We start from the raw sequence: 22,601 nt of genomic DNA on the forward strand, positions 1-22,601 counted from the left end.
GGGGGAGGGGCCGGCGAAAGGTCAATTTGGCTCCTAAATTAGTTACGGGCCATTCAGGACTTCTACTAGCCAAAACAACAACAAAAAAAAACCAAGAAATGAACCAGATTAATTATGTCACATCATATTCTAAATTTCATACATTAATTTCTTATTCAAACAAAATCCTGTCATCCCGCATCTCCCCCCTTCCTATTTCATCCTCATGCATATATATATATTTAATGACATATGATAAACAAGTCATTTGGCTTCTCGAATAAATGTATCTTAATTTAAGAATATTTACATATTTGTACTGGAAAACAAGACAAAAATAATATAAAGAAAGACATTTTTTTGTGTGCAGTGCATTAGATTGAAATGTTGTGACTCTTAAACAGTGATGAGAAGTTCAAATGTTCTGATTTAATACTGGAAATTTAAAGTTCTTCGGATGACATATAATACAAAATATGACATCATATAATATTATGAAATTTGTTTATGAAAAAAAGTGCTTTACTACTTTTAAAAGGTGAACAACCTAACCAAAAAATCAGTTTTAGGCAGAACAAGCGTAGAGATAGACATGATGAGACGGGAAGCTGATCCTGGGTCAGGGTTCGTGATGAAGCACATGTACAGAAGAACACAATCTAAAGCTGTTTGTTGAGCATGTGGAAACGGTCAGAGCTTGATAAAGTTCACATGTGTGTATGTGTCAGAGGACACACACTCATGCTGTTCATGTGTTTGGATTAAATAATGAAGGGGGCGACGACACATAACCTTCCCTGGAACAATCATAAAAACAACAGCGCTGCCCTGTTTATCAAACTCTATCACTGCTTATGCTACAAACCCTCGTTACCGTAGAAACGAGTATCTGTTTGATATGCTATCAAAAAACTGATTCCCTGAATTCCAGTAACCAACTATAACTGATCAACAACCAGGTAAAGACACACCTAAACTGAAATGATCAGACTAACCCCTTAGTCAACATTGAAAAACACAGAAAAACTCTCTAAAACGCATGAATAATAGAGTTTGTAAAGTCAATCATCACTAGTACTGGTGCTCATAGTGTCAGTAAGTATTAAAGTTGAGCGTTTGTGTCGTTCTGCAGTGTTGAATGTGCCTCACATGCCAGACAGGAAGAAAATGCCTAGCAACCATACACAACACCCTCAGAACCACCTGACAACCACCCAGAAGGCCCTAGCAACCACATATCAACAACCTAGCAACCGTATAGCAACACCCTCGTAACCACCTAACAACCACCCAGAAGACGCTAGCAACCACATAGGAATGCCCTAGCAACCGTATAGCAACACCCTGGCAACCACACAGAACACCCTAGAAACTGGATATCAACACCCTAGCAACTATATAGTAACTACCTCGCAACAACCCAGAAGACCCTAGTAACCAGATAGCAATGCCCTAGAAACCCCTCGCAACCACCTAACCACCCAGAAGACCCTATTAACTACATAGCAATGCCCTAGCAACCATATAGCAACACCTTCTCAACCACCTAACAATCACACAGAAGACCCTAGCAACCACATAGCAATGCCCTTGCAACCATATAGCACAACCCCAACCAGGCCAACTTAGAAACTGCATATAGCAATCTCATGGCAACGACACAAAACACTCTAGCAACCGTACAGCAAAACCCTGGCAACCACACGGAACAGCATAGCAACTGCATTTCAAATCCCTAGCAACCACATAGCAATGCCCTGGCAACCAAACAGAACAGTCACCCTAATAGCCGCATAGCAACCACAAAGAACACCCTAGAAACCCCTAGCAACCGCATAGCAAGAACACTTTTTTCACATCGATAGCATTATAGCAGCAAGTTTCGCACAGTTAAGCACCACTTGTAAAAAACAGCACAGGATGTAAAAATCTAGCATTAAATATAGGCATATGAATTTTCCATGTGTTGTGTCTATTCTTTCCCTCTGGAGCTGTTAGGTCATTTTGGATTGAATTTTTTTATTTTATTTTTTATTTCTTTATTATAATTTTTTACTTTATCGGAATGGTATGAAACTTAGTAAAAGTTTTGGCACTTACTATGTGAACACAAAAAAAAAAAAAATCACATGATTCGAAAAGGTGAAATGACACTTGTTCACGATCTAAAATGAGCGCATTGGAAATGAATGGGAGACGAATTTCATTTTTTGAGATCAACCTCAAATTTGGAACACAACTCGTTTCGATTTTCTCACAAAAAAAACATAAAACATGTAAAAAAAAATGTTTAATTTTTTTTTTAAATAAGCATTTTTGATAACAACAAACCTAAACTCTATAACTTTTTTTTTTTTTTTTTTTCACTTTTTCACTTCAGCAATAATCTGCCAAGTGTCTTCTTTAAAAACAGCTCAATCTTCAGTCTGTGATGCAAACCATTTAAGATTTACCACAGCTTAAGTTATGGAAATAACTTAGATGAACTTATGGAACTTATGGAAATAAATGGATCATAACTATTCCATAAATATAATTTAGTACCACAAAAGTCCCCTAAAAATACAAAAATATGAAAAAACAAAACAAAAAAACATTCACTTCATTGAAATAAAAAAATAAGTCATTTGTAAGTGCCACACGAGCAGCACCAGAGGGTTAAACTAACGCTTGTAAAATTGCGTGTCCAAATATTTACCCAAACATAAGTCTAAGAGGATTACGAGTCCATTTCTCCAGCTCAAAGCACAGGTTCTCTACAGCTCTGGCAGAGAGCCACATCTGACTGGACTTTAAATAGCGACTGGATCATTCACACAGCGGTACTACGGTAATACAGCTGGAACACGGCCAACGTGGAAACGGCTTTATTCTTCACTTCCTCTGACCTTGGCACGTAAATTACATTTTTATATTCAAACAGCTCAGTGTCAAGGCCAGAGACAGAGACAGAGATCGCTCATTTAGAGCTAATTATCAATGTATTTTGTTTTTGCTGCTTTTTGATTATCATCACGTTATTGTCTTTGATTATCATCACATGAAGGTTCAAGGAGTGATCATGTCATCTGATAGCGACATGGCATTGAAACACGGCTATAAAAACAGAACCTTTAGTAATACACTGCACAAAATGCTTTTCTTACTTAGTATTTTTGTCTTGTTTACAGTCCACATAAATCAAGATGCATTTAGGCTACTAAATAGATGAGTAAAATGCCATAAGATAGGCCTATTATGTCTTGGTTTCTGGGGAAATAAATCAAAGTTAATGAGTTGTTGCTTAAAAAAGGCTAAATGATCTGCCAATGGGGTAAGAAAAATAATCTGAATTCATTTAACATTTGTCTTACCCCATTGGTAGATAATTTAGCTTTTTTTAAGCAACGACTTGATTTATTTCCCTAGAAAACAAGACATAATATCTTATGTCATTTTACTACTTTAGTAAATGCATCTTGATTTAAGAATTTTTGGATATTTGGACTGGAAACGAGACAAAAATACTAAGTAAGAAAAGCATTTTTTGCTATAAAGCACTCAAATGTTCTTTTCCCACAAAACAAACAAACACCGTAATCATTAACCTCTTTTCCAGCCAGTTATCTGACATACCGTTCATATTTAGCCTAATTGCGGTGCTATTTTTAAATTATGCAGTCTTAATTATTAGTAATTCATTGTGTTGAAGAGGTAGAATAACAGTGAGGTAATGGATATCTTCCAGAACATCTGCAGGCGAGCCGAGTGAAAGACGGCTTTATTACGAACTGTGGTTGCGATGCTTTGATGCTGCTTTCAGAGAGGAGGAGCTGCTGCTGATTTATACGCTAGGAAAACCGATAGACACGAGCGCTTCACTGCACCTTTACACCGTGTGTGTCACTGATACTGTCCTACACCTCGACCTGATGTTTACAAGACCTCAGGCACAAAAACTGTTGCACATGAAAACAAGAAAATACTTTCTGAAGAAATCATCAGCGCGCGGGAAGCTACTCTGAAACAAGCTACTTGTCGTTAAAGTCCAACTGTAGTCAATCATTTTATCCCTTAAAACTCATCTTTGATCACTAAAATTACGTTTTTCTCTGAAAAAATGTTCTTCATGCCTTAAAATATCTTGAATGTAACTCGACACCCTTGCCTCATTTAGTATGCGCGGTTCTATGAATATGCAAATGAGCACCACCTCCACTCACTCACTCAGCTCAGAGATCCACTGGTTGACGATCACACGTTGATCTGATTGGTTACAAGGTAGTTTATGACGTCAGAAACACCAGCGATTTCAAAGCTGTCTTTGGTTCACTGCAGTTTTAAGGAGGAAATACTCAGCAATGCTGTCGACTTATGAATTTACACACGGTTTGTCTTAAAGCGTATTAAAAACACCACATAGACATATAAACTACATTAAAAGCTTGGTTTCACCACAGCGGGACTTTAGGATACAGTCAAGCTACCCTTCTGAAAAGTAGTTAGCTAGCTTTGGGGTTGGCTAGTAAAAAATGTGGGGTTAAAAACAGCATAATGCAGTACAACTTTGATTTCAAAGAATATTTTTTTATTTTGTAAACCATCCAAAGATACGCACAGTATTCAAATATAGTATTTATCTCAAACTGGCTGTCAAAGTGCAAAACTGCTACAAATGTAACAACAAAATATATGCAACATAAAGGATAACTCTCGCCAAAATGCAACCTAGGGTCTTTTTGTTAATCTAACCGAGGCAAACTTTCATTTAAAAGCATAATTAGGATGGAAACGCCACTTTTAAGATTGACCGTATTTTAGTTTTCGGTCAAATTGGCTTCTGAATGGGAGTGAATGGGACACGACTATGATAGCATCAAAATGGCTATTTTTAAAACACTAAGAAGGCTCGACACAACATGAAACTTTGCTGGAAGTATCACCAGGGGCTCTACACATGAACTCCAGCATTGAGAACATTGTTTGTGTACACAGAGTTCACTAAAAATAAAGTTTTTGAACAACTCACTGTCTCTGTGTCCGCCGGCATTTTGACAGTCAAAAATAGCTAAAAAAATTAATAAATTATGCTATCATAGTCGTGCCCCAAGCACTCCCATTCAAAAGGCAATTTGACCGAAAACTAAAATACGGTCAATCTTAAAAGTGGCGTTTCCATCCTAATTATGCTTTTAAACGAAAGTTTACCTCGGGTAGATTCACAAAAAGACCCTAGGTTGCATTTTGGCGCACGTTATCCTTTAAATTGGATACACAGTAGTCAAAAACGCAGGATAAACTCGCGGCATTTACTATGAACGGAGCCGTTCTGAGACGCCTCGCTCTGAAACCCGCCGCAAGCTATTTAATTAGATCACAGCCTTTACCGTGTAATATGCACACTAAGCTACTGTATATCAGGGTTTTGTGTTCTGTTCGACTGACAGATGATTCGCCAAAGCAATGGCTCAAAACAGAATGTAGGTTTTGGTCTCGCTACGCCGCTACTCGCGGGAAAAAGTAGTTAGCTACTGTCAAGCTACACTGTTGTAAAAGTAACTGAGCTACTGTCAAGCTACTAAAAATATAATGAAGTTAGTAGCATCGCTACTTGTAGTTAGCAACTCCCTAACACTGGAAAACAGTGTGATAACACTTTCTCACTTTCTATGTGGTTGCTAGGGTGTTCTGAGTGTTTATAGGGCGTTGCTATGCATTTGCAAGAGTGATCTAGATTGCTGCTAGGAAGTTGCAAGTTGCTTTAGATAAAAGCATCTGCTTAATTAATACATGTAAATGTGTTCTCGGTGGCTCCTTGGACATTGCTTGTGTGTTCTATGTTGGTTATAGGGCATTGCTATACAGTTGCTAGGGCGTTCTAAGTGGTTGCTATGCAGTTGATAAGGTGTTCTGTGTGGTTTCCAGGGCATTGTTATACACCCATTTATAAGTCGCTTTGGATAACAGCGTCTGCTAAATGAATAAATGTAAATGTGCTCTAGGTGGTTGCTATGTAGTTGCTAGGGTGTGCTAGGTGGTATCCAGGGTGTTGCTAAACAGTGGATAAGGTGTTCCAGGTAGTTGCTATGCAGTTTCTAGGCTGTCTTTTATTGTAAATATCAGCAGGACTTCGCATTACTCGCATAAGTAACTTGGACTTGGACTTAAGTGGAATCTCTAAGTTCGTTTGGCCGGAATGCACTTTTATGATGGATAGATGCACTTTTATGATGATAGATGCACATTTATCATGGATAGATGCACTTTTATCATGGATAGATGCACTTTTATGATGGATAGATGCTCTTTTATGATGGATAGATGCTCTTTTATGATGGATAGATGCTCTTTTATCATGATAGATGCACTTTTATGATGGATAGATGCACTTTTATGACATATAGATGCACTTTTATGATGGATAGATGCACTTTTATCATGGATAGATGCACTTTTATGATGGATGGATGCACTTTTATCATGGATAGATGCACTTTTATCATGGATAGATGCACTTTTATGATGGATAGATGCTCTTTTATGATGGATAGATGCTCTTTTATCATGATAGATGCACTTTTATGATGGATAGATGCACTTTTATGACATATAGATGCACTTTTATGATGGATAGATGCACTTTTATGATGGATAGATGCACTTTTATGATGGATGGATGCAGTTTTATGATGGATAGATGCACTTTTATGATGGATAGATGCACTTTTACCATGGATAGATGCTCTTTTATCATGGATAGATGCACTTTTATGGACTTCAAAACAGAAACGCCCATTCACTCCCATTATAAAGCTTGGAAGAGCCAGGAGATTTTTTTAATATAACTTTTTTTTTATATAACGATTGTATTCGTCTGAAAGAAGAATGTCATATACACCTAGGATGACTTGAGGGTTAGTAAATCATGGGCTAATTTTCATTTTTGGGTGAACTATCCCTTTACTACTTAGAGTTATAGGAGTTTGTTCAAATCTTACATCAGACTAATATGGCGTCACATTAAGGCATGTTATCTTGAATATCTTCTGAAAAATTGGAGGTATGAACACACTGTGCAACGCCCATCTAGAACCATCTCTGACCTTGAGAAGCCTTGATTTCTGAGAGGATCTCACAGCCAAACATGATCCACTGGTGTCCAGCTGACCAGCTGCTGTGGCCACTGAGATCGACACAGTATCCCGAGGATATAGTGGATATAGTGTGACACGGATCCAGTAGGTGGCTTAACTCTGGCCTCTTTGATCCTCCTTTTGCAGGTGCTGCCAACTCGGTTTTCTGCGGTCGAATGAACGCTTGCTTCCCTGCAGCCGCTGGCGGATTAACTGGAGGAATTGGAGGCCGAAACAGGATCCAATTCAGGCTCGGATCAAGTCCTGGTCCTCAAGCCCTGTCAGCGCTAAACATCCCCGGCACTTCCTCCTCCAATTAGTGCAACCTTGTTACATGTAAGTGAAGACTAAGACCGTGTGCACCGCGCTTTTACCGTGGCCATGCTGAATGCTAGAGGTTAGCATCAAAATAGCACTCAGGAAATATGAACAGCCCATGAGAAACCAAGGACGATGAGAACGTCAACATCAGACTGAAACTGGACTTGTAGAGTTCGTAGTTTGAATAATCTGAATATGAGAACAGAGCAAGTCATGCTGATATTCAGAATTTTTGTAATTGTTTGTTATGTATAAGCCAAAATGATCAACTGCGTAAGTCTAGTTTCAGTTTAAAAATGTATGTTCTTGTTCATCTTTGGTTTCTCAGCAAAACAAATGGCGCATTTCTACAACAGCTCAATAAAGAAATGGTGATATCAATCAAACTGCGGCCAAATATTTAGTTTATTAAATCAGACAGACATCGAAGCAGGATCATGTGTCAGAATTCTATTTAGAAGGACAAAAGAATGAAGATTCTAATCTTACCTTAGCAACTGTTGCCGTGCATCTCAGACTCAGTTCCATGAATGCATGCACAAGAGAAGTTTTGTAAAGCTGTATCACGTTTCAGGCGTAAGAAAAAAATATTATATTCATTGTGAAACTGCAGCTTCATGTTAATGCAAAATAAATATCATCTGTATTCCTCTGGCTCCCATTTTTCTGCGCTTTCACTTTTGGCACGTTTTTTTTTTTTTTTTTTTCACCGAAATACGGCCAAAAGCATTGCAAAACTGTGAACGGTGATTATTTGCAAGCAAATACAACAGTTTTAAGAACTGCAAAACAGATTGACCCGCGTAAAACCAATCTGTGTGAGAAATTCAAAACTATCAGGTTATTTGCAAAAAAAAACAAATTATTTACAAAAAATGCAAAAAGATCAAGTTATTTGCAAAAAAATTAAAAACTATCATGCTATTTGAAAAAAAATAAATCAAGTCATTAGCAAAAAATTCAAAACTATCATGCTATTTGAAAAAAAATTTATTTACAAAAAAATGCAAAAGTTAAAAAATAAAATAAAAATCATGTTATTTAAAAAAAGATAAACTTATTTGCAAAAAACTTTTTAAAAATTAAAAAAAAAACAAAAAAAACAATCAATTGCAAAAAAATCTAAAATGATTGCACACACACACACACACACACACACAAAAAAAAAACATTCAAAAAGTTATCTGCAAAAAATGCTTAATGGTGAAGATTCTGTCAAAATGCCCTAAGCCCCAGCCATTTCTAAAGCAGTAATAAGCGATGTCAGCACATGTCAGAGAGCAGCACTTCTCCTGTGGGAGCCGTCATGACCAGCAGCTGCTGGAGCTCAAAGCTCACAGGTACCAGAACACAGCGCTGGCATGCTATGAGTTCACGTCTGGCGGAGTCAGAAAGGGTTGCAAACACACTCAGGCCTGACCGCAGAGAGGCTGTTCAGGGCTTATACTGACGGCGCAGGGCCTGTGAACCAGCACTTATGCCTGTCCTGTACAGGAATGAAACGCTTGGGAGCTGCTCCCTCGAATTCCCTGCGTCATTCCCAGATTGGTTATGCAGGCCACTGGACATCACGACTCCTGTACGCATTCAGTGTGCTGGAGATCCACCAATGTTGATCTACTCTCTGTAAAAAGTGTTCAGTTCACTTACTTAAAAAAAAAAGTAAATAAACTTAATGCTTAATTGAAAAAATTAAGTTATGTGAACTTGACAATTCCACATTACTTCATTTCTTTGAGTTTATTTACTTGATCATTTTAAAGGAGAACTCCGGTCAATTTTAACATTGAGCTCATTTTTTTGTACATTTGGAGTGCTGTCAATACAGAGAACTACGACAAAAAACGGTGTTGCCTACACCGAGTTATTCTATTTTTAAAATTTGCACCCTGTTGACTTCAATAGGGCAAGTAGTAAGCCTGCGTTTTAGCCTTTTAACATCCTTTAAGTGTCATTACAAGTGCACAGAAAATGTGAGTGATTCCTTCCGAGTGAACACGGGTGGATCTGACTGCAGTAGATGTTAGAGATATTAATAAAAACGAAGTTAATTCAGCCAGCGCTCATACCTTTGTTTACATCCTGTTTTCGGTGGAACGCCATAGTAATCGATTGTCGAGTTCACGCGCGTGATCATTGGTAACTAAACCTATGCGCGTGAACTCGACAATCGATTACTATGGCCTTCCACCGAAAACAGAATGTAAACAAAGGTATGAGCGCTGGCTGAATTAACTTCGTTTTTATTAATATCTCTAACATCTACTGCAGTCAGATCCACCCGTGTTCACTCGGAAGGAATCACTCACATTTTCTGTGCACTTGTAATGACACTTAAAGGATGTTAAGAGGCTAAAAAGCAGGCTTACTACTTGCCCTATTGAAGTCAACAGGGTGCAAATTTTAAAAATAGAATAACTCGGTGTAGGCAACACCGATTTTTGTCGTTGTTCTCTGTATTGACAGCACTCCAAATGTACAAAAAAATGAGCTCAATGTTAAAATTGACCGGAGTTCTCCTTTAAGGCAATGGGTTTCCTCAGTTTTTTTGAGTTAAGTATTTTTACAGCAGAAGGAGTTCAAAAGAGTTGCCAACAAGCAAAACACCTCTAATGACACAAAAGAGCTTTCTCCATGCATTCAGGTCAAAACAGCCTATAAGAAAGAACATAAATTACAAATGGGATCTCATTAATATATCAAAAATATAGGAGACATTCTATTTTATCACATTCATTTTATCGCTCTATACTCTCACAGATATCCTCACAGCGAAGTTCTTCATTTAGAAGTAAAAAGAAGTTGGAGATACCTTTACAGCGAACATCCTGACACCGTTTAGATGAATATGTTAACGTATGTTTTCCTCTCAATAACAAAATAAACACAACAAAAACGACAGCAGTGAGAAAACAGTTAAGAAAGCATCTGGTAATAGTGTAAAGTTACATCACATTTATTTATACGGCACTTTATACAATAGATTGCTTTAAACCGAGCAGCTTTACAGTATTAAACATGAAGAACAGTGTCAGTGCTGCTTTTAAGTGAGAATTACACTTCAGTTTCTACTATAAAGCGGCTCTCCAGTGTGTTCATGTTTTTACTCGTGTCTGATCTTGATGGGCTGAAAAGAGGAAATGAAGATTTTCATGTCGAAGAAGGCGGAGCTCCAGAGCCACACCTACTTATGATGTCATCACCATGGACCAATGATAGCTCATGGTGTCGGAGCGAACTTTTCGAAGCAGTTTCGAATGCCTGAAACAAACTCCAGACGAACTTTCTTTGGTCTGATTTTGTTTGAAATTACATCACACCAGTTCGTTCTTCGATTTCGCTTGAAGTTTATCGGGCTTTTATTCATTTGCGCCAAAAATAAGTAAATCGGAAGGGTAAAGTTATTTGTATCAAGTTGCAAAAAAGTCTGCAAAAACATCTAAATTAAAAAAGAACAAGTTATTTACAATTAAAAAAAAAAAAAAGTTACTTGCAAAAAAAAGGAGTTATCTGCAACACTTTCTCAGCGATGCATTCAAGTCAAAGCAACCTGTAAGTACAAAAAGAAATCACAAGTGAGATCTCATTTATATATCAACATTGAGATTAAAAGGACATGAAATGACTCCTGAGGATAAGATTGCAGTTACATCATTGCTCTCATCTAGAGTTTCACAAGAGATCCAGACGATACCAAAGTGTGGGATGATCACAAGTTAGAAACCTCAGATATTTCTCATCAAATGATCCGAGCTGCTCCACATTTATTTAATAGCTGAAAGAGGACTATTGACTCATTAGTGTCGGTCTATTTTTATTCCAGGAATTTCAGGAAACATCTGAGACAAAGTTGACACTTCAGTGACTCATAACTCATTAAATCTCCAGTGAAAGAGCAGGGCAATAACATTTTCCTCAATATTTTTATAACAATATTGACTCAATTTCACCTGAACCGCTTCATTCTAGAAGAGACTCTCTTTCATCATCACCTGACAGACCTTTCATTGCACTGGCTTTTGGACTTCTGCGGTAAAAATAGAAAGGAAGACAGTCATTAATTCAACACACAACCCTGAATACCGTCCTTCAATGGTGATGAAAGTCCAAACAGATCTCTGCTCTTTAACTTTATACATTTCTTATCTGCATTTATCACCTGAACCAGCACACCCAGTGAATATCTGACAGAACGGCCATTGACTCGCCAGCAGATCTGCATTTTACACATGCCTGTGTGATAGTAACACGCCAAATACATGATATCCTAGTTTTCTCCACAGGTAACACAGGTGGAGCTGATCAGAATCCTGTGAAGAGAGCGGGAAAAGTGCAACGGAGCAAGTAAACACATATTAGATAACAGCTTTTATCTAGTAAACAGTGTGTTTACCTGCAGTGTGTTCCCACTGACACGGTCACGCAACTTTTGTTTAGTGGAATATTATGGAAAACAGTGTTGGTAGAGGTCAAAATCAGTGTGTGCTAAAGTAACCTATGTCCTAGATTGTTTAATAGTGTCATCCTCACCTCATGCAAGATCTGTTTTATAATCACACTTTTAATGTTAGTCATTTGATCAAACCTCTAAAACTAAGTTTGATGTAGGATTTACTTTGAAACTATTTTCACTCTGAAATTGCTATTAAACAAAGTAATGGTTGATTGATTGAATAGCCAAATTTTGTTTAAAATGTTATATTAACGTTATAAATATTTAGATATGTAAATAAGGTTAATAGAATATGCACTAATTTCGTACATTCCCAGAACATAAATCTGAACATTGGATGAAGCCAGGTTTAAAATTCTTGTTTCATTTTGTTGATATATTAGAGTTAAATATTTTTACAGAGGGGATTTTGGCTATGTCTTTTTATCACTACATAAATCAGAAAATACTCTCAACTGACAGAAAAAAATACACTTTCACCATGTTTTTAGTAATTCAATGTTATATAAATCAGGAGAAATATACTATATGAACAAACCCCTCAGTAAAAATGTTCAGAATATACATAGGAATAAAACTGTAAAATTTGGTGTATTTAAGTGATACTGAAGTAGAGAAAAAACTTTTTTTCCCCCACCATGTTTTCATGAATAAAACATTGTAAAAAATCAGCCGAATGATATATGCATAATCCCCTCAGTAAAAACCTTCAGATTGTACACAGGAATTAATCTGTAAATTTTGGTGTATGTAAGTGATACTGAAGTGGAGAAAAAACTCTTTAAAGATATGTATTGTCAGTGAAATCTACAGACACAAATAAATAAAGTGCAATAAAATAACACTTACGAATGTAATTCATCCAGCACCATTTGTGACCAAAAATGGAGTATGATAAGATGCATGAAGTTTCACATTTGTTTGGTTAAATGCATTTTATGACATGCATTTAACATCAGGGCTGTCCATCAGAGAAAACTTGAGCCGTTTTTGTGTTGTGACCCAGTATTTCTATTGGACCACCAATATCTAAAGCATTGCAAACAATAAAAACTGATGGCACATCAGCAGAAGCTCAATGATATATGAACAAACCCCTCAGTAAAAACCTTCACAATATATACAGGAATAAATCTGTACATTTTGGTGTATGTAAGTGATACTGAAGTGGAGAAAAAACTCTTTAAAGATATATATTGTCATTGAAATCTACAGTCGCAAATCGATAAAATGCAATACAATATTACTAGTTTGATACAAACAAATCTCAAAACTGACCAGAAAATGTAGGAAAGACCAAAATACTATTTTATGGACCACCAATATCATGTGTGCAAACAATAACAACTGATTCTGCAGAAGTAGACAAACGCTGTCAGATTCGCAAACACATCTAATGAAATGTGAAATAAAAAGGTCACATGACTCTGTATTGTTCGATTCACACGCGTTATTCAAAAGACCTTGCAATTATGCATGCAAACACGTTGTTACTGGGTCATCGTCAGTGTGTACTTTGGTTCCTCACCAACACGGCAGATGTTATCATTGGCGCTCTGGAAATAACATTTATTTTATCTAATTGTTTGCTGAAGGGAGTTGTGGTGATCACAGCTTGTCTCAATCAGGGAAACACCCATCTCACACTGTGGCACTCTGATCTTTGTTCCCTGCACCCATATGCATGTAATTTCATTATCCTGAGCGTTTCATTCAAGCAGTGATCTCTGATTACTCACGCATGTTTTCCACACCGTCATTAACGAGTTTGACACTTTGCAGCTCGCTTTCAAAACTAAATGAGCTGCTTCATTGCTTATATGCACATGCACTGAAATAACGATTAAGACAACCTAATGAGCATAACAATACACAGCACACACAAACATGGAGCAATTTTTAATTAGATTGCAACTTTACTGTATTAAAATGCTGCCTGCATTAGTTTAGCAACAGATTATGTGTTTCTAAAACATGAACTGAGCGTTGGATGTAACAAATGCAGGATTGATGTTTGGGTAACATTAGATTAGTTACTTCTATATTAATCTTAGTTTATGTTAACATTTACTACTAATACATTATTCAAATTAAAACTTGTATCTGATAATATTATTTAATGGACCTGAGCTAATATGAATTAACAGTTGTAGTTTTATTACAAAGATAAATAAATACTGTAACAAATGTATTGCTCATTGGCAGTTAATATATGTTAATGCATTTACTTAAGTGTTATGTTTGTTTTGAAGGCCATGCCAGCTTCATTGGCTATTTTTTCGGCAAAAACTATACGCAAGTTATTAAAATTTAAAATAGAAACTAAAGATATTTAAGACAAATTGTCTGAACAATTGCAAAACTAAATTTGGATTAACTTATAATGGCGCCAATATAAATGAACGTGCATTCATGATGAAACTCTCAAAGGACCCTTTTTTAAAAAAAACCTGATGTCGTCTTAGGCTACGTTTACACGGAAACGATCTGAAGAGAAAACGCAAAAGTGATCACTTTTTATTCTGCGTTTAGACGAGCGTTATGTGGTGGAAATCTGCGTGCATATGGTGACGCAAAAGTGTGTGAAATTCAATGTAGTGTGCTCTCCAGGCGGCTAGATGGCAATGTGAAGTACTGATCGGTGCCTTCACTGTCTAGCAGACTTTTGCGTTTTTACTGTTTAGACGAGAACGCGATGGTGGAGCGTTTTTAAGATTTCCACTCTGGAGGGTGGTTTCACTTTTTTGCGTTTTTAAGCCCCAAAAACGCCGTCGCCGTCTAAACGAAAGGCACATCTGATAAAATATTTTTACGTTTTCACCCGCGAGCGTTCTCGTGTAAACAGGGCCTTAGGGTACAATTACACGACAAAGATATGCTTAAAACGGATAAGTTTTTCCTTCGAGTTTTTGTCACTTTTTTCATTGTCAAAACGATCCCCATTCACACGGATCTGCGAAAACGAATAAAAACGCTGTATTCTGCTGCCAGGCCAGTAGATGGCGATGAAACACTATAGACTGAACACGTAATACGCATGTGCATGACGTCATTGTCTTCAGAGATTCGCATTTTTGTTGTTTACATGGAGACACTTTGAAACCAGTTTTCAAAACTTTGCATTTTCAGGCACCCAAAACGCTGTTGTCGTGTAAACGAATGCCAGAACGCATAAAAATTTGTACGTTTTTAATTGAAAATGGTGTCGTGCAAACAGCCCCTTTAAATCATCATGTTTTCTTCTCTATATTGTCGTATATCCAAGTGAAGCGCTTCAGGAACTAGAACAAATGTGGGCTTGATTTTGTCTGTGGGGAATTGATTGGATGGTTGTGGTTTGCTATGGGTGGATCTCATGTGAGTGACAGGTTGCCCCGCCCACATCATCAGAGAAAAAATGTCACTGCTTGATTAAAGATTACGAGGCACATCATTTTAAAACAATGATCTGCACCAATAAATAATGTATTATAAACGCTACAATATTATATAAAAACATTAGAATAGTCAATTCTGATTTCATGGTGACTTTAACTAAGCTATAGCCGTTTTAACCTCCAAGTGTCAAACTGACAGTCAATACGAGCAATAAAAAACGTGAATGTATGCTGTGAAAGACAGACTCGCGGAGTGAGAACATAGATCAATGAAGAAGCTAAAGCAGAAGCACTGGCTTACGGCCAATTATGACAAAATTGCTTAAATATAACCACACGCACATATCTAAATGTAGGAGCAGGAGATCGGACTTCACTACGGGACGACGGGATCACAGTGTCACAGCTGAAGAACACCGGATACTCGATCAACACTTCCACAGCATCTGTTTGGTGTCCAGAAAACATTAATGCACATTTCAACTGACAAATAGTGGAGTTTGTTTTTTTCAGTTTAAGTATTCATAGCATGTTCTGAATGCCTAAACTGTTTGCTATAGTGCAAAACTGTTTGCTACAGTGAAACATTTTATTCATTAGGGGTGTAATAATATATCGTGTCACAATATATCGCAATACAAAAATGCATCAATATGTATCGTGGATGGTGACAATAAGTATTGTGTATAATTCACCCAAAATGAACATTTCTGTGCGAGGAAAAAATGTAAGTTTTCAAATTCGAGTTTTGGTGTCAGAACTACATTTAACTACTATATATAATGTTGAATATAATGTATAATAATGCAATGGAGGAATATTTGTGGGTCCTGATAATACCAAATGTCTGATGTTACCAGTAAAAGTGTCCTAAATTATTTACATTATACATTATTTTAAATATATCTAGTCAGTGATAGAGCGCAAGCATATTCATCTAAAATAATTCAGTATTTTCAGAATCATGAATATTGTTATTCTGGTGTCTCTATTGTTCATTGGGTTTCAGCACCAAGTCCATCATATTCATTTAAACACACAATGTAATATAAAATTTAGCATTTTAATCAACAGTAAAAAAAACTGTTAACCTTTTATCATATGTATCACAATAATATGGTATTGTGAGTTCAGTATTGTGATATGTATCGAATCGTGACATGAGGGAATCGTTACACCCCTAGAATTAAATGCAGTGTGTTCATAAAGAGCATCATGATAAACCCGCTGATGGAAAGAGCATAAAAACATCATGCCTGCTTTATGAAAACACTCAACAGAAGGTTAAAAGCAAACATGCTTTATAGATCAAGTTCTGAATATTCACCTTCAATGAAAGCATGCCGTGTCTTGCCTTTCAGGATTTGGATGTTGAATTTAAGGGTTTGGCCCTTCATGTATTATATGACAGATTTCTTTAGGAAATCATAATGACAACCAATGCTTTTACCTTCACAATACACTCCACCAACACTGTCTGAATGCACAAGACAAGAAAACATCAGGGGAAAAATGATATCGTGTTTAAAAAAACAACAACTGGTTCTTACTAAGTGCTTTACTTACATGAACGCATCTTGATTTAAGAATCTGTCCTGGAAAACAAGACAAAAACACTAAGAACATCATGCAGTGACTAAATATTACAATTTTTTTTTTAAAAGAGAATAAATTGAATATGAGGGCATAAGAACGGCATGTATACTCATTTTAGAAAATGTTTAATAAGCATTACTTCTCCAACATCCACGTCTTCATGTTTCTCTCCTCTAATTGAAATGTACATGTGCTTTCAGACTCAGGATGTTTAGAGAGCTTCACTTATAATGCCAGCAAGCTTTAATTCAATTCAGTTTCTTTTTCCAATTCAATTTGTTTGTATAGTGCTCTTCACAATGCGAATTGTTCCGACCAGCTTGACAATGAATAGAGCCTCACAAACTCCCTCAGGGAAGCCAAAGATGACAGTGGCAAGAAAGACCATGAGTCTTTGAGAAGGAATCTTGGGAGGGACGAAGGCTCAGCTGGGAAACCCTCCTCCTCCTCCTCACGCTTTATACACACAGCACACAAATCTGCGCTCACTGATTCATTTATTTGCATTGCTTTTTTAGTGATTATTATGTGTCTTGTTCTAAAGTCTGTGCAATGCATGTCGGCATCAATCTATAACATTTGCATTTTGTAAAGAAATGTATAGGCATTTCTCTGCAAAACTAGTGTTCAAGCAATAAGGTTCTTAAGATCCTGAGAAAGTGAAAGAGAAAGAGAAAGAATTCAGTTTTAGGATAAATCGCTTTGTTGTACTTCTGCATTTGTAAGTCACTTCTTCATTTGCTCAAAAAAAAAAAAAAAAAAAAAACAACTTTAAATGATAGATATTTCAGATAAGGTTAGGTTTAGACGATCTCATTTTTCAGACTGGATTCAGAGCTTCACTGTAAAAAAAAAACTGTTGTTTTTACGGGAAAACTCTGGCAGCTGTGGTTACCAGAGAATTCCTGTAAAAAATACAGCAGCACCGTAGATAACTTTACGGACGAAATATGTAAATTGATTTACAGTGAATGAAATGACGGCTGAATCACATTAAAAAACTGTTAAGTCTACAATTTTTGTTTGTTAATTTCACATAACTGTGTTGTATATAAATAGACAATTTTCTGTATTTTTTACATGTAATAATTGCTTATTGTGCATCAATAAATGATGAAATTAACAGGGAAATATCAAACAAAAAACTAATTTAAACTGGTAAAACAACAGTAAAACTTTGCATTCTAAATGGAGATGTCCTGTATATTATACATAAAATATCCATAATATGCAGTATTTTTATGTTTTAATAATGCAGTTATGTTGTGGTAAATTTCAAAAATACACCTTGAAATAAGACAAGAGAGGAAAATATCACTTTTGCAAAATTTATTTAACAGCCATCAAAATAGTTGTAAACAATTGGATGCATTTTTTTTTTTTTTCAAACTAAGTTTGAAAAGTTTTGTATTTTTTTTTTTTAAACAAAGTTTAAGTGCCAGGCGCACAACAACAACTCAGTTCACAACAACCCACACTCTCCCTGTCTGGAATGTTCAACAGTATGGCATACAACTAATCTATCTACATAGAGACAATCAGGTGATGCCAATAGATCAAGTTACAGGTCAGATCTGTGGAGAGGCGAGCCCCCTTACAGTAAGAATGCACGTTTAAGGTATTTTTTGGACATTAAAAACAGTTCTAATTGAATAAATGCAAGATACCTACGTACCCTCTAACAGACAAAGTTACAGTGCACCTTCAAGAGTTTAAAACAAAATTACATAGTGCCTTACTTAACCATAATACACATTGTGGATTTAAAGTGAAAACAGTACCTCTTCTCAAACAAACAGTCAGAGTCAACAGAAAGAGTCCACATTTAGGCTTAACACCACTTGTGATCGGAGAGTTGCTGTATCAGGGTGAGGACTCGAGGGTTCAAGTTGAGAGGGCGCTTGGAGTTTTTATTCTGTACTTTGGTTCCCTTTTCTGGGTTTATTGAGAAAAAACACCTGTAGAATAAAAGCATATTAAGCATTTTAGTTGATCAATAAAAAAACTACAGTATGTATGTGTGTGTATATATACAGTGGTGTGAAAATGTGCTTGCCCCCTTTGTAAATATGATCAAATATGTCTGTAAAAAATAAATCTGCTTTTTTAATCCTTTTGATATTTTATTCTAAAAATGTGCAAAAATCTGTGTATGTGTGTGTCTGTCTGCATACATGTGTGTCTGTGTGCATGCGTGCATGCCTTTCTGTTTGAGTGTGTGTCTCTGTCTGTGCGTCTGTATTAGGGCTGAACGATATATCGTTATCGTATCTATATCGAGATATGAACTTTCAAGATATTACTATCGAAAAAAGCAACGATATAGACGATATATTTCCCCTCTCCGCGCTCGCCCTGCATACAACTCTGGCAGTCACAACAAACATCAGTTTTACGAGTGCCCTTGAATGCACCGCTAAAGCCAGCGCGCGCACACTACCAGGGACGTGGGAACTATATTGTGAGAGGGGGGACGGCGTTTCCATGGTGACGCGTCATTGCTTGTCACGTGACACACCGCAGCAGCAACAGCGCTGAATGAATGATGATCTGCTTTTATGTCATTTTTCCTTTTTTATTCAGAATATTCACAAATGTGTTAGCTATGGCATGAAATATCTGATATTCCGATTGTCAAATACATGCAAGTGGAAGTGTTTTGTTGTTTAAACACCTATATAACGATCGCGTTAGTTGAGCTGTATGCACGATGGGCGCCGCCGTGTTAGTTTGTGCCGCAGACGCAGTTCAGAGAATCGGATCTGTTGGATTTACAACCTCTATGTTTACAACACGTGAATTCATCCACTTCTCCCGAAATACTTAAAAGTAAGTGGCTGGTGAACTGGGAATAGAATAGAGTAAACATTGAAGTTACTTACACAATGTGTATCTGATATGAATAAAACGTGTCGAATTATAATGGAAAGGATTATTATTACCTCTTCCATAGACATCAGTGTGTATTTTACAAACTCTAAATGTATTGTTTTTTTAGTACTTACGTAGTCATATCGTATTGTATCGATATCGAGATATCTGGCATGAAAATCGAGATATGAAATTTTGTCCATATCGTTCAGCCCTAGTCTGTATGCACGTGTCTGTGTATGCACGCATGTATGCGTATGTCTATCTATGCATGTCTGTGTCTGTCTGTTTGTATAAATGTGTGTGTTAATGTGTGAATGTATGTGTCTGTCTGCATGCATACATGTGTCTGTATGCACGTATGTATGTGTATGTCTATGTATGCATGTATGTCTGTCTGTCTCTGTGTGTGTGTGCGCGCGTGTGTGTATGTATGTGTGTCTGTCTGTCTGTATATATGTGTGTCTGTCAGTAATCTGTATATATATATATATGTGTGTGTCAATGTGTAAATGTGTGTGTCTGTCGGCATGCGTGTGTATGTATGTGTGTGTGTGTATACACATATGTATGTCTATGTATGTGTGTATGCATGTATGTGCATGTGTGTCTGTCTGTCTGTATGCGTGTGTGTGTGTGTGTGTATGCGTGTCTGTCTGTATGTATATATGTGTGTGAATGTGTTTATCTATCGGTCTGCATGCATACAGTACATGTGTCTGTATGCATGCGTGTATGTGTGTGTGTGTGTGTGTGTGTATATGCGTGTCTGTCTGTATGTATATATGTGTGTAAATGTGTTTATCTATCGGTCTGCATGCATACATGTGTCTGTATGCATGCGTGTATGTCTCTGTCTGTATGCGTGTGCGTGTGTGTGCACGTATGTGTGTGTCTATGTATGCATGTGCAATGCATGCGTGTCTGTCTCTCTCTCTCTCTCTCTCTCTCTGTGTGTCAGACTAGACCAGGGAAAGTAGTAATAAGAAAGCCATGATTTACTCACCTTTGAAGAAACTCCAGAGTTGAAGCCAGCTCAGATGGATAATGGATGTTAAAACAGTAGTAGCTCCCAAACATGAGGCACAATGCAGAAATGAATGAGGAGATGTTTGTGTTGATTAGGATCTGATCCAGACTCAGCATGCAGCTACCTTGTTGTGGAATAGCTAGCAGGACTGTCCTATGAACAAATTATTTAACAGGTTTTATCAATAAGCTCTGCACTTCAATCTGCAATTCTATAAACAGTGGGAAAAAAAAGAAAACTTACCACAGACAATAACAGTGGGTGTTAGAGGCACTTGCTCCAGTTGGACCTCTTCTGCCAGACATCCATCTTCTACATGGAAGAATATACATTCATTCCTATGCACTCTGCAATGTAGTACATAACCTCTTAATGTAACGTTATCCAAATTCTTTTTACAAAAGACGCAGGTGATCATTTTTAGGATTTCAAGTGTTTGCCTGTGGTTTTCAGCTGAACTAAGTTATCACAAACTGATCTAGCTAGCGATCTTAAATATCAACTAGTGCTAGCTTAACTGTTAACGTAACTTAGCCTAACGTTACATCATTATGGGCTTTCAGCACACATTTTCACTTGGTCTCAAAAAAACATTTTCACTTGGTCTCAAAAAAAGTAGACTTAAAATGTGAAGCTTACCGTGCAAACTTTAAATTTTCTGGATGAACAGCAGCAGATCCTCCAAAAAACTTGTGTTGAAATCGTAGATTTGTCCTAAAAACTTTTAAAATGATTTTGTCCAAAGATTTTCTGCTGCGCTTGTTTATTGTCTAGCTAGCAGCTAACGTTAAATGCAGCTCTATCGTCTCGTGCTTCTCCCGCTCTCCTCCCGTGATTATCCAATCAGAGACGAGCTTCATATGCGCTATGAAATTCAAAATTAGGTGGACTCAGAGCACAATGAGAGGCACTGTTAGGTTGTTAAAAAAAGAAAAAGAAAACGTATATTAAAATTTAAAGACTAAAAGAAAAATAAAGTGTTCCGAAGATTTCTGCTGCCTCTGTTTTTTTCTCTAGCTCTGGCTCGCTCGTTATTGACGTCACTCCTCCCGCTCTCCTCACGCGATTATCCAATCAGAGACGAGCTTCAGCTGCGCACTATGAAATTCAAAATTAGGCTGAAAAGAAGTGTTACTTTGCACAGGCCTCAATAATTTTAATTCCTTATACACATAGGCTATAAATACAGTATGCTGTCGTTCAGTATGCATACAATATGCAGCGATGTAAGTGAAGGCACTGTTCGGTTGTTTAGCCTGTGATAATGACACGATGCTCAAATTATTACACATAGCATACAGGGATTACTGAACAGAAGTATTGCATATCAATAATTTTAATTTATTACACACACACACACACACACACACACACACACACACACACACACACACACACACACATACAGTAGGCTACAATATGCTACAAATAGCCTAAATTATAAAAACAATATTATAATTGTAGTCATATTTTATATAGATAGGCAACCTCTCAGGTTCACAATTATTTTATTTTTGTGGAAAAAAAAATATTACCTCAATTTTCTAAGTTTCATTAATCATGCTAAAAATAGCCTGCAGCATAAACTTGTAAAGTGACATACATACTTTATTTGTATTTTTAAAAACAACAGACTAAAACTTTAGTTTTTACAATATTAGCATGTCAAATTATCAAAATTGTTTTGTTATGAGTATTACAGTATTTCTCTGTTTTTGATACCAATATTTGTAATTTTAACAAATAATTTTGATCATAATCACATATTGTTATTGTAAATATAACAAAATATTATGTTAAATAGTTTACAAAATTTCACTGTGATTTAAACAAAACAAATACGTTTTGGGGTTTACAATGCT

General features: G+C 36.6%; 2 protein-coding genes across 2 annotated transcripts in view; both read right to left on the minus strand.

Annotated features, from left to right (window-relative positions):
- opn4xa (opsin 4xa) overlaps positions 1 to 7,478 on the minus strand; it is a 58,343-nt gene extending 50,865 nt beyond the window's left edge. The window contains exon 1 of the mRNA XM_079860696.1: positions 7,062 to 7,478. The gene's annotated coding sequence lies outside the window, so the exon portion shown is untranslated. The remainder of the gene's footprint in view (positions 1 to 7,061) is intronic.
- bmpr1bb (bone morphogenetic protein receptor, type IBb) overlaps positions 1 to 22,601 on the minus strand; it is a 283,072-nt gene that overhangs the window by 248,089 nt on the left and 12,382 nt on the right. The window lies entirely within an intron of this gene.

This window comes from Squalius cephalus (assembly GCF_949319135.1).
Source record: "Squalius cephalus genome assembly, chromosome: 24".
Classification (NCBI taxonomy): Eukaryota; Metazoa; Chordata; class Actinopteri; order Cypriniformes; family Leuciscidae; genus Squalius; species Squalius cephalus.